Source organism: Peromyscus eremicus, chromosome 19 (assembly GCF_949786415.1).
Source record: "Peromyscus eremicus chromosome 19, PerEre_H2_v1, whole genome shotgun sequence".
NCBI lineage: Eukaryota > Metazoa > Chordata > Mammalia > Rodentia > Cricetidae > Peromyscus > Peromyscus eremicus.
The window spans coordinates 20,451,009-20,461,518 of record NC_081435.1 but is presented as its reverse complement, the minus strand read 5'-3'; positions in this window follow the sequence as shown (position 1 = coordinate 20,461,518).

The following is a 10,510-nucleotide window of genomic DNA, read 5'->3' as shown; positions in this document are numbered from 1 at the left end:
AAGTTTACAGTAAGTTACTTGTTCAGATATTTAAACAAATATTTCCTTGTTCAAGAGGTTATTCATAAAAACATTCTTTCTTTCTTTTTTTTTTTTTTTTGGTTTTTCGAGACAGGGTTTCTCTGTGTAGCTTTGCGCCTTTCCTGGAACTCACTTGGTAGCCCAGGCTGGCCTCAAACTCACAGAGATCCTCCTGGCTCTGCCTCCCGAGTGCTGGGATTAAAGGTGTGCGCCACCACCGCCCGGCAAAACATTATTTCTTGTATCTTTTGAACAAGAACAGCATAAAGGATCTCACTGTTTGTTGGATTTTCCTTTGCCTCTAATAAAATGAAAATTTTCTAATCCATATTCTATACCCCTAAACACAAATATTTCTCCTCCTTGACTTCACTTACAGTTTGAAATTGATTTTTTAATATATCTAATTAGATATTCTAAAATAATATAAATTTTAATGCAATAAAAATTTAACTCATTATTCATATCTCTCCAGTTTACTTCATGCAAGCCATTTTTGTGGTGGTATTGTGTTCCCCAAAATATTGTATACCTTAATAAACTTATCTGGGGTCAGAGAACAGAAAAGCCACAAGATACTTAGGCTAGAAAATGTTAGCATACACCTTTAATCCTAGCATTTCAGAGACAGAAATCCCTCTGGATCTCTGTGAGTTCAAGGCCGCTTGGAAACAGCCAGGCATGGTGACTCATGCCTTTAATCCCAGAAAGCAGCCTTTAATCCCAGGGAGTGGTGGTAGAAAGCAGAAAGGTTTATAAGGCATGAGGACCAGAAACTAGAAGCATTTGGCTGGTTAGGCATTTAGGCTGGTTAAACATTTGGCTGGTTAAGCTTTCAGGCTTTGGAGCAACACAGTTTAGCTGAGATTCATTCTGGATGAGGACTCAGAGGCTTCCAGTCTGAGGAAACAAGACCAGCTGAGAAATTGGCCAGGTGAGGTTAGCTGTGGCTTGTTCTGTCTCTCTGATCTTCCAGTGTTCACCCCATTACCTGGCTCAAGTTTGATTTTATTAATAAGAACTTTTAAGATTCATGCTATACATTTTTTTGACCAATTCCGTATCTTAAGAAATAACATTACATCTCTAGTATAACCGCTTATACAATAAAATCTTACCTAACATTTAATTTTGTTCATTTCTTAGTCCTCTGGACCCACAGAGCACCAGCACCTGCCAACTTTTCTCCGCAATAATATGTGTTTTCTTTCCAAGGTCCTTCCTCACAGACCTACAACGTCAAGCTGAGGTTACTATGCTCTTTCCAACGGACAATTGAAATAATTACATGGACATTTGATTGACGCCATCTTCTCCAGATCTTAATCCACACTTTACAGTATCTCTGGAGAGCTTTGTAAATTGCACACCTTTTAGGATCCTGTCTTTGTTTGAGAATCATCCCTGGCTTCATATCACCAGATAGTGAAGTTTCCAGTTCTTAAATTAGCATGAAGAGTGAAACAAGACCATCACAATTTACTTTCAAATTATCCGATTCAGATTTCTCTTCTAACATTTGCCTTTACCGTGTAGACCAAGAATTTCAGTGCTTTCTAGTACGTCTTTTCCTCCATACTTCTGGAAGTAATGATGCTTCTTCATCACTGATCCACTTCTACTCAACTTAACATTTACATCCTACGGAGCTGGAATGACTAAGAAGCTGAAACCATGACTCTTACAAGGTACTTGACAGATGAATGGGCTTCTTAATACCTAATTGTCTTCCACTAAAGTCTATTCCCGGTCTTAAATTTCTGTATCATTTGAATGTCACGAACCACATGTATTAGACTTCTGTTCTGCAAATGAGTGACTGAATACCTGAGGGGTGAAAATAGCTGTGCATTTAAACTGTTAGTAAGTTGTTAAGAAAGATCAGATTCACAATGAGGCCTCCTATGCTATAAAATAGTTTCTCACTATCTCACATGGTCCATAATAATGTTTTTTTTCCACTATCTTGTGTAGTCATAATGAGCTCATTTGTAAAGAAATGTGTGCCTGATACTTAGTGCCCAAAGCATAGCCATTGATTATGGGACATCTTATCCGATGAACGTTATGCTGTGTATTTAAGGCACACTACAATTCTAATTTACCTTTCAGGGAATAGAAGCTGTCTCATAACTAGCATTGGTAAAATGTGATGTTATCTCACTTCTCAGTTAGAAAATTGCTATATTGATGTTAACAGCAATAGCATGTAGTGACATCTGAAGCATACTGTAAAATTATCCAAGCAAAATATTAAAAATATCCACTACCAATTCAACCTGAGTAGCACTTATTGAGTTAATTATGTCTGCTTCCTACTCATCTAGACTAGGACTACAACAAAATAATCTGAATAATCTGCTGTGGGATGTCTTTCTGTATGCTGTGAATATGGGTTGCTCCCATTGGCTAGTAAATAAAGTTGTTTTGGCCTATGGCAAGGCAGCTTAGAGGCAGGTGGGAAATCCAAGCAGAGATACAGAGAGAAGAAAGGAGAGTAGGGAGAGATGCCTAGCCATCGCCCAAGGAGCAAGAAGATGCCAGCAGATTGGTAACGCCATGGCCATGTGGCAAAACATAGATTAATGAAATGGGTTAATTTTAGATGAAAGAGCTAGCTAGCAAGAAGCCTGCCATAGGCCATACAGTTTGTAAACAATATTAAGCCTCTGAATGATTATTTTATAAGTGGCTGCAGGACCATGGGGCCAGGTAGAATTGTGAGGCTGGGCAGGGAATTGAGAAATTTACCACTACAATAATCTGTACTCAAACTGACAAGCAACTGATAACAAACTGTATAACATAGAGCTAAGATAAATAGAGTATATCAAAATTACAACATATGAAGACTAATATTTATTCAGATGTCAACAGATAAGATCTTATGTAGTTTTAGAGTCATTATTGCATAAGTCAGTTATAATTGTACCAAGAACATACTAAAGTAAAATATAATTGAAATCTCAGGTCAATAAAATGCAGATGAATACTTTCTGATATTCGTTTTAAGTCCCCACTATGAAAGTTATTTTGTTTTATAATTTAAATGTTCATTACAATATCTTGTATGTATGTTCAAATAAGTTTAGTCTTATATTTTCTTTATGTGATAGCAGGCACTGATTGATAGAAAAAGTATCAATTAGTATTATCCAGATCAGATATTTGCCATATGTATATTGATAGAAAAAAGGCTCAGGAATATTATTTTTAGGCCATTTATGACATATTGAGATCTAAACCCAGAACCATTTTATATATATATATATATATATATATATATATATATGTATATCTATAATATATATTATATAAATATATATAAATAAAAATAAGAAAGCAGAGATTTCTTCTCCAAGTAAATGACAACTTAATACATTGTGGCATGCTGTGCCAAGTAAATGAATCTGTTGTTAAAAACACTGTAGGACTTTAGCTGGATCCCAAATCACTGGAAATTGAAGATGTAAAAAAAAAGTAATGGAAGGTAAGTAATATGAGACAACTTTGGTTTTGCTATAATGAGGGCCCTGCAATAGTCACAGTGCTGCTTCAAAGTAGGTACTGATCTATACTGGGAGGAAAAAGTAAACGCTAGAAAGTAGCTGAGTGCAGTGCTACCTAGGAGGCTCAGGAAGAAGGATCCTAGGAGTTCAAACTTAACCTGATTGATGTAGTGGCACCCCATCTCAAAACTGTGCAAAAAATTCCCGAGCCAGAATATTGCAGGCACAGCAAGGCTGAGGCACAAATGAAGTCACAAGAGACTGCCAGCCTGCGCAGGAATTGTACAGGCTCAATCCGTACAAATCCAAGCATGGAGGAGAAGTACGCGTGAAACCTCTCCTAGCCAGGAAGCTCTTCACAGTTGATAGCTGCCAGGAGAAGGAAAATCAGTAGTCTTCAATAGAGTGTACTGGATGTCAACAACACTCCAGGGCAGGCCCTTTGCTCAGGAGTAGTCTGCCATACAAATTGAACTGTATGGTTTTTTGTCGATGTTGTTTTGTTTTCAACAGCAAAAAATACCACAACACTAGGTGAGTAGGGGGATGAATGAGGATGTGAGAGAAGTCAGGGAAGGGAAAATAAAAAGATAAAGATATAGTGTATAAAATTCTCAAAGAATAAAAATATATTAAAAAAAAAAAACTATAAGAGCCTAAGGGCACAGGGACGGCAGAAACACCAGTAATTTGTTTCAGGAAATCCTTCAAATTGAAGGCATGAATTTGGAGAACTGGAGAACTCAATCTTCATTATGCTGGCAGCCAACTGACCTAGTCAAGCTAGTGCTCTGGAGACACTGGGGCCAAATCCATAGTTTCTTTTTTTTTTTGGGGGGGAGGGGGGGAACAGGGATTCTCTGTGTAGTTTTGGTGCCTGTCCTGGATCTCACTCTGTAGACCAGGCTGGTCTTGAACTCACAGAGATCTGCCTGCCTCTGCCTCCAGAGTGCTGGGATTAAAGGTGTGTGCCACCACATAATCCATAGTTTCTTACAATACAGACAGACTGTACCACAATTTTTTTTTTTTTAACCTTTTCTGTTAATGGTAGGCTTATTCTATATGATTAAGGATTTGAATGCAAGATGGATTTGAATGTTAGCCTGTGGGGGCCCACAAAGATTCCAACTTGTGGTTTGTTTCCATTTTGGCTCAAGATCAGAGAGTCAAGGTTTATGTTGCGCTTCAAGGCTGCATAATAGGTTGCTTTGGCCAAAGGCATGGTTATCAGATGTCTTATGCTTCAAGGCCTAATTGCAAGATGCTTTGCTGTAAGGCACGGTTACCAGGTGTTTAGTGAATTTAGAAATGGTCTATACTTGCTTGTACTTCATACTTTGATCTTGAAAGAGGGTGGTCTCTTCCCTCTCCCCTTGCTAGTATATAAAAATCTCATTAGGTATAAACTTGAGACAATCGGGTATTGACCCTCAAGAAGCTATCCTGTGTCTCTATCTTTTTTTTATTTTTTTATTTATTTATTTTATTTTATTTTATTTTATTTATTTATTTTTTTTTGGTTTTTCGAGACAGGGTTTCTCTGTGTAGCTTTGCGCCTCTCCTGGAACTCACTTGGTAGCCCAGGCTGGCCTCGAACTCACAGAGATCCTTCTGGCTCTGCCTCCCGAGTGCTGGGATTAAAGGCATGCGCCACCACCGCCCGGCTATCTAGCATTTCTTAATTCCTCACTCCCCTCTTCAAGGATCCTTCAACAGGTCAGGGCTGGACCCCGACATTAGCTTATATGACTAAGGCCCATGAACAAGCATGTTTACTGAAGCAGAAATGATGAGGTTAGAATAGTTATTTTTATAACTGTTTGGTTATAACTAAGAAGGGAATGGTTAGGCTGATGCAGGAAATAAATGAGATTATAGAAGAAAATATACTACTTATGGCTACAAGTACAGTAAGAAAATTTTAACTCATTTTGGTACCCTTATATCTCCATAAGACATCAATTCCTGGGTCTTTTCAGCACAAAGGCGATAAACTAACATCTGTACAGGAAAGAGGATCTAGGACCACGGTGGGAAGAGAAATGGGGAGACAAATTAGTAACAATGAATGTCATTAATGTATATGACATAAAAAGATAAAGGAATACTAACAGAAGCTTTTTACCATATTTCTAGTCAGCTGTAGCTGCAGAATTCAGATCTATATAAAAGACTAGGGTCAATACTATAACAATAGATAAAACCAGGGTAGCAGTATATAAGACAACAGGCAAAAACAATTCACTTGTTTCTTCAGGCAGTTGAATCCTCAACTTTCTGCCATGCATGGACCAGCTGCCTTCCAGCTTTGCACCTGGAGGAGATCTACTGTCTACTGGTGCCATCACAGCTTGACTTCCTCAGATGGTCAGCTGATCTGGTGTTGACAGGTCAAGAACAGACTCTTAGTTGCAAGAAGTTGGCTTAATTCTGTGGTGTTGGACCCCAGGTAGTTTCTCTATCATCTTTACTGTAATTGAGGTGGATGAAATCAAGCAAACAAGCATGGCCAGCAGGAGTCCCCATTGAGATTTTTAAGCATAAAGCAAAGGGATAGCCACTCAGACCCAAGGAAACACACAGACGCTTATATTAATTAAAACTGCTTGGCCATTAGCTCAGGCTAACTGCTGACTAGCTCTTAAACTCTGTTAATCTATATGTTGCCACGTGTTCCATGGCTTTACCTGTGTGCCATTACATGCTGCTCCCTGGATGGCAGTCTAGTGTCTCCTGACTCAGCTTTCCTCTTTCCAGAATTCTCCTTGTCTGCTTATCCTGCCTATACTTTCTGCTTGGCTACTGGCCAATTAGCATTTTATTAAACCAGTGTACGAAAGCATTATCCCACAGCATTTCCCCTTTTCTGTTTAATTAAAAAGTTTTAACTTTAACATAGTAAAATTATATATAACAAAACAGTTATCAAACAAGAATTGCAGTTACAATAGGATTTTTGTGCCTTATTTTGAGTATTCAGAACTTGGCCTCATACTCTTATATGACTGGTTAACTCAATGGGGTACAGCTGAAAATAAAACATAACTTTTGAGAATCTTGAACCCATGTTTTGATTTTTAGGAAATGCTGACTCTGGAAGATTTTGAATTTTTGTTAACCTTTTGACATAAAGATAGTACATTTTAAACATTTTTATCTATTGACCATCAGAATACAATATTTGAGTCTTGTTATTATTTGATTAAATGTATTTGGAACTCCCCCCAGAGACAAGTCAATATGGTCATTGAAGGATTTGGCTATTGATAGTCCTGGGATTAACTTTGCTGAGAGGGGGAAAACTGAAGGCCAGGGTAAAGGGTATTGAACCAATGTGCAGGCCCCAGACCAGTTGTCTAGTAGGCTTAAAGAATCCCCTGTCCATGGTACCAGCAGTGCTCAGGGTGTATCATGGAAAAGGGAGCAGAAAGACTGTAGAAACCAGAGGTCAGGGAGGCCCGGGCTGAGATAATGCATTCTGGACATGGTAGGATCATTGCCTTCATGAACTCATGGCAGATGTTGTTGCCTATACAAGACTTGATGGTAGTCAATCTCCAAAGCAGGCCAGTTTTCTGAGGAAAACAAAACAGGAAACTCATAGTAACCCATCAAAAGAAGCCAATTTAATGAGTGACCTTGTTCTTCATTTCCCTGGGCTTTAGCCCACAGAAGAGGAAAACAACCTGAAAGCACTCGATGCCAACAATCTCTTTCCCTCTAGTGAACCCTTATTCCTGTTCAGGCTGTATTTCCAATCTGCCTGCACTGCATCTGCCATCTGTTCAGTAGCCTTGATGCTGTGCTACTCATGAATCATGGAATGAACAATTAGATCCTTAGATATTATGTTGCTAAAATTGAGCTCCTAGAAAGTGCTGTACTCTCGAGAGATAAAGATAAAAATGGTCCCCTTATAATCTTGTGGTCTGGGCGAGTGTGTGTGCGGGAGTTCGAGAGGAAGGGTGAGCCAGGTTCCTGCCACAGTGGGTTGGGCTTCGAGCTCCTGGAGCCTCAGGAACCTGAACTGAAGATGCTGGGAGACTGGGAGACTACGGGGAGCGGTCCAATAAAGGGACTTGAAAAGAAAAAAATAAAAAACAGAAACAAAAAGGGAGACGTTGCATCATTTTGGTTAAGTTCAGTGGAAATGTAAAAATGCCTTTGAAATACAAACAATATATATTTCAATAAAGACAAAAATGGGCTTTGTAGAAAAACACACGAGGAAAATTAGAAGAGTGAGAAATGAAAACTTCTCTCCTACAGACTCATCACAGTGACTTGATACCTTGGTAAGTCAAAGAGAAGTTAAAAATGGCATCCATTTAAACAGAACGACGTGTTCCTTTTCAAGGTATTGTTTATTGGCTTAGTTTCCCCTTTTGTTTTTGAAGAAGGGTATAGAGGAAAGCATGGTGCACAGAAGTAGATTAGATTGTGCTTGGACCATACTAGGAGAGCCAAGTGCCTCCTTTTAAACCTAGCACCTGGGTTTTCACGCAATAAAAATCTGCTTTCACAGGGCAGTGCCAGGGTATGTTTTTTAGACAATTTTCCCAAGTTCAAAGATATCTGCAATGTGATGATTTCAGTTACTTATGATGTAGCATGAGTCTTAAAAGTTCTTATTAATAAAATCAAACCTGAGGCCAGTTATTGGGGTGTACACTGGAAGATCAGAGAGACAGAACAAGCCACAGCTAACCTCACCTGGCCAACTTCTCAGCTGGTCTTGTTTCCTCAGACTGGAAGCTTCTGTGTCCTCATCCCAACGGCTCTCAGCTGAACTGCTGCTCGAAATCCTGAATGCTTAACCAGCTAAAATGCTTAACAAACCAAATGCTTAACCAGCCAAATGCTTCTAGTTTCTGGTCCTCAACGCCTTATAAACCTTTCTGCTTTCTACTACCACTCCCTGGGATTAAAGGCTGCTTTCTGGGATTAAAGGTGTGAGTCACCATGCCTGGCTGTTTCCAATGCGGCCTTGAACTCACAGAGATCCAGAGGGATTTCTGTCTCTGGAATGCTAGGATTAAAGGCGTGTGCTACCACTGCCTAACCTCTATGTTTAATATTGTGGCTTTTCTGTTCTCTGACCCCAGATAGGTTTATTAGGATACACAATATTTTGGGGAACACAATACCACCACATTTCCTCTCTTTTTGTCTAAAATTAAAAAAAGCTTGTAACTAATACAAGAAAAACTATCTAATAAGTATATACAATATATACAGTCAAAAATTACATTAATGATGTCTAGTCCATTAACATTTGACAGATTCAGATAAAAAATTCCATTATATATAACAATGTCCAGTCCAGTAACATTTGACAAATTCAGACAAAAAATTTTCATTACTTATCTTATTTAAAACAAGTAGTTCCTTTTTAAAAGTAGATTCCATAATCTCCCTTTTTATCTTATCAGAAATATTTCCTTTAATATCTCCTTTTAACTTCCTACACACACACACACACACACACACACACACACACACACACACACACACGGCCCAATGAATGTGCTGGCTAAGCCACAAGTCAAAGAAAATACAAAAGTCACTAACTAAAATGCTTCAGAATCTGATCACTGTTAATCGGGATTAATTGTCCTCAGTAATACAGGACAAAAAACTAGACTTTTAGAATTTAAAAGAAGAAGCACAGTAGGCTCGAGTTAGGGAATTCTTTTCAGTTTTATTTTTTAACTCCATGGAAGAAGAAAACTGCTATTGATTTTCCAGGTGAGGAATATAGATAGACACGTTAACAACTGAGAAGATAGCTAATTCACTAGCCACAATTCCCTCTCACCCTGTCTCACAGGCTTATCTGGCAAGCTACTAATTTGTTTACTTTGAAAAACAATTCTATGTATTTCTTTGTCTTTTCCAACATCAAAATAAGTCTTCTGAATAACACAGATGACCAATGACAGAAGTCTCAATACAATTTCTGTGCTTTACCAAAAACCAGCATGGCTGATGTGAACAACTGAGTAGCAGATGTCCTGACAGCTAGAGAGGCACACAGTGTGCTCAGGGTCATGAGATATCAGCAATGGATCTAGACATAAAACCTAGGATGACCTTGACACTAAATGCTGTTTATATTTTTTGTTTCATTGAATGATAACATTTCAATTTTTTAAAAAAGTTTTTTTTCAAGACAATGTGTATCCTTGACTGTCCTGGAACTCACTCTGTAGACCAGGCTAGCCTCACACTCACAGAGATCCATCTGTCACTGCCTCCAGAGTGCTGGGATTAAAGGTGTGCACTACTGCCATCCAGCTAACATTTTAATTTTAAAAAATATGATAATTACAATGTAGCCATACTTCCTTGTTACAGAAAATCACAGCACTGATGGTTCCGCCAGGAAGACGATTAGCTCAAAGCTTGCCTACTCTGCAGAGCGTGAGGACAAAGTTGGAACCTGGGCTCAGGTAATGATTTGTGTCTGTGTGGGACACTAGAAGCCACTGGCTTGTATGATTTTGTACTTGATATATGAATGTGTCAGTATGGTCCCCAGGCTGATGGTTTATGTGGATAGGCTCAATTGTGCCCTGTGAAAATAGGAAAGGGCAGAGAGCTTGTGCTATGAGAGAGTAAATTACAGAATGTTCTGGTCATGAAAATCAAATATAATGGGAAATGGAACCAAAACTGGAACTTGGAAGGTACTGATGCCCTTACAAAAGCTGATGACAATATTGACTCCATTTATTGAGGCTGAAGGTGGTAAAAATGCAAGCCAAGTTTTCATGGGTACATCCAGGAGGTCTTTATATTTACTTCTGTAGCTCAAGGGGAAATACAGTTTAGATTTGCCTCCAGATTGGAGAGTTACTACAAAAAGGAAGAGAATTAGGTCCCTAAGTGAACTGTAGTGGAAGGAGAATGGAAAGAGAAAGTGTACTGGGAAAATAATCATCTGAAAAGTCCCCTGATGTATTCCTGAAAGAAAG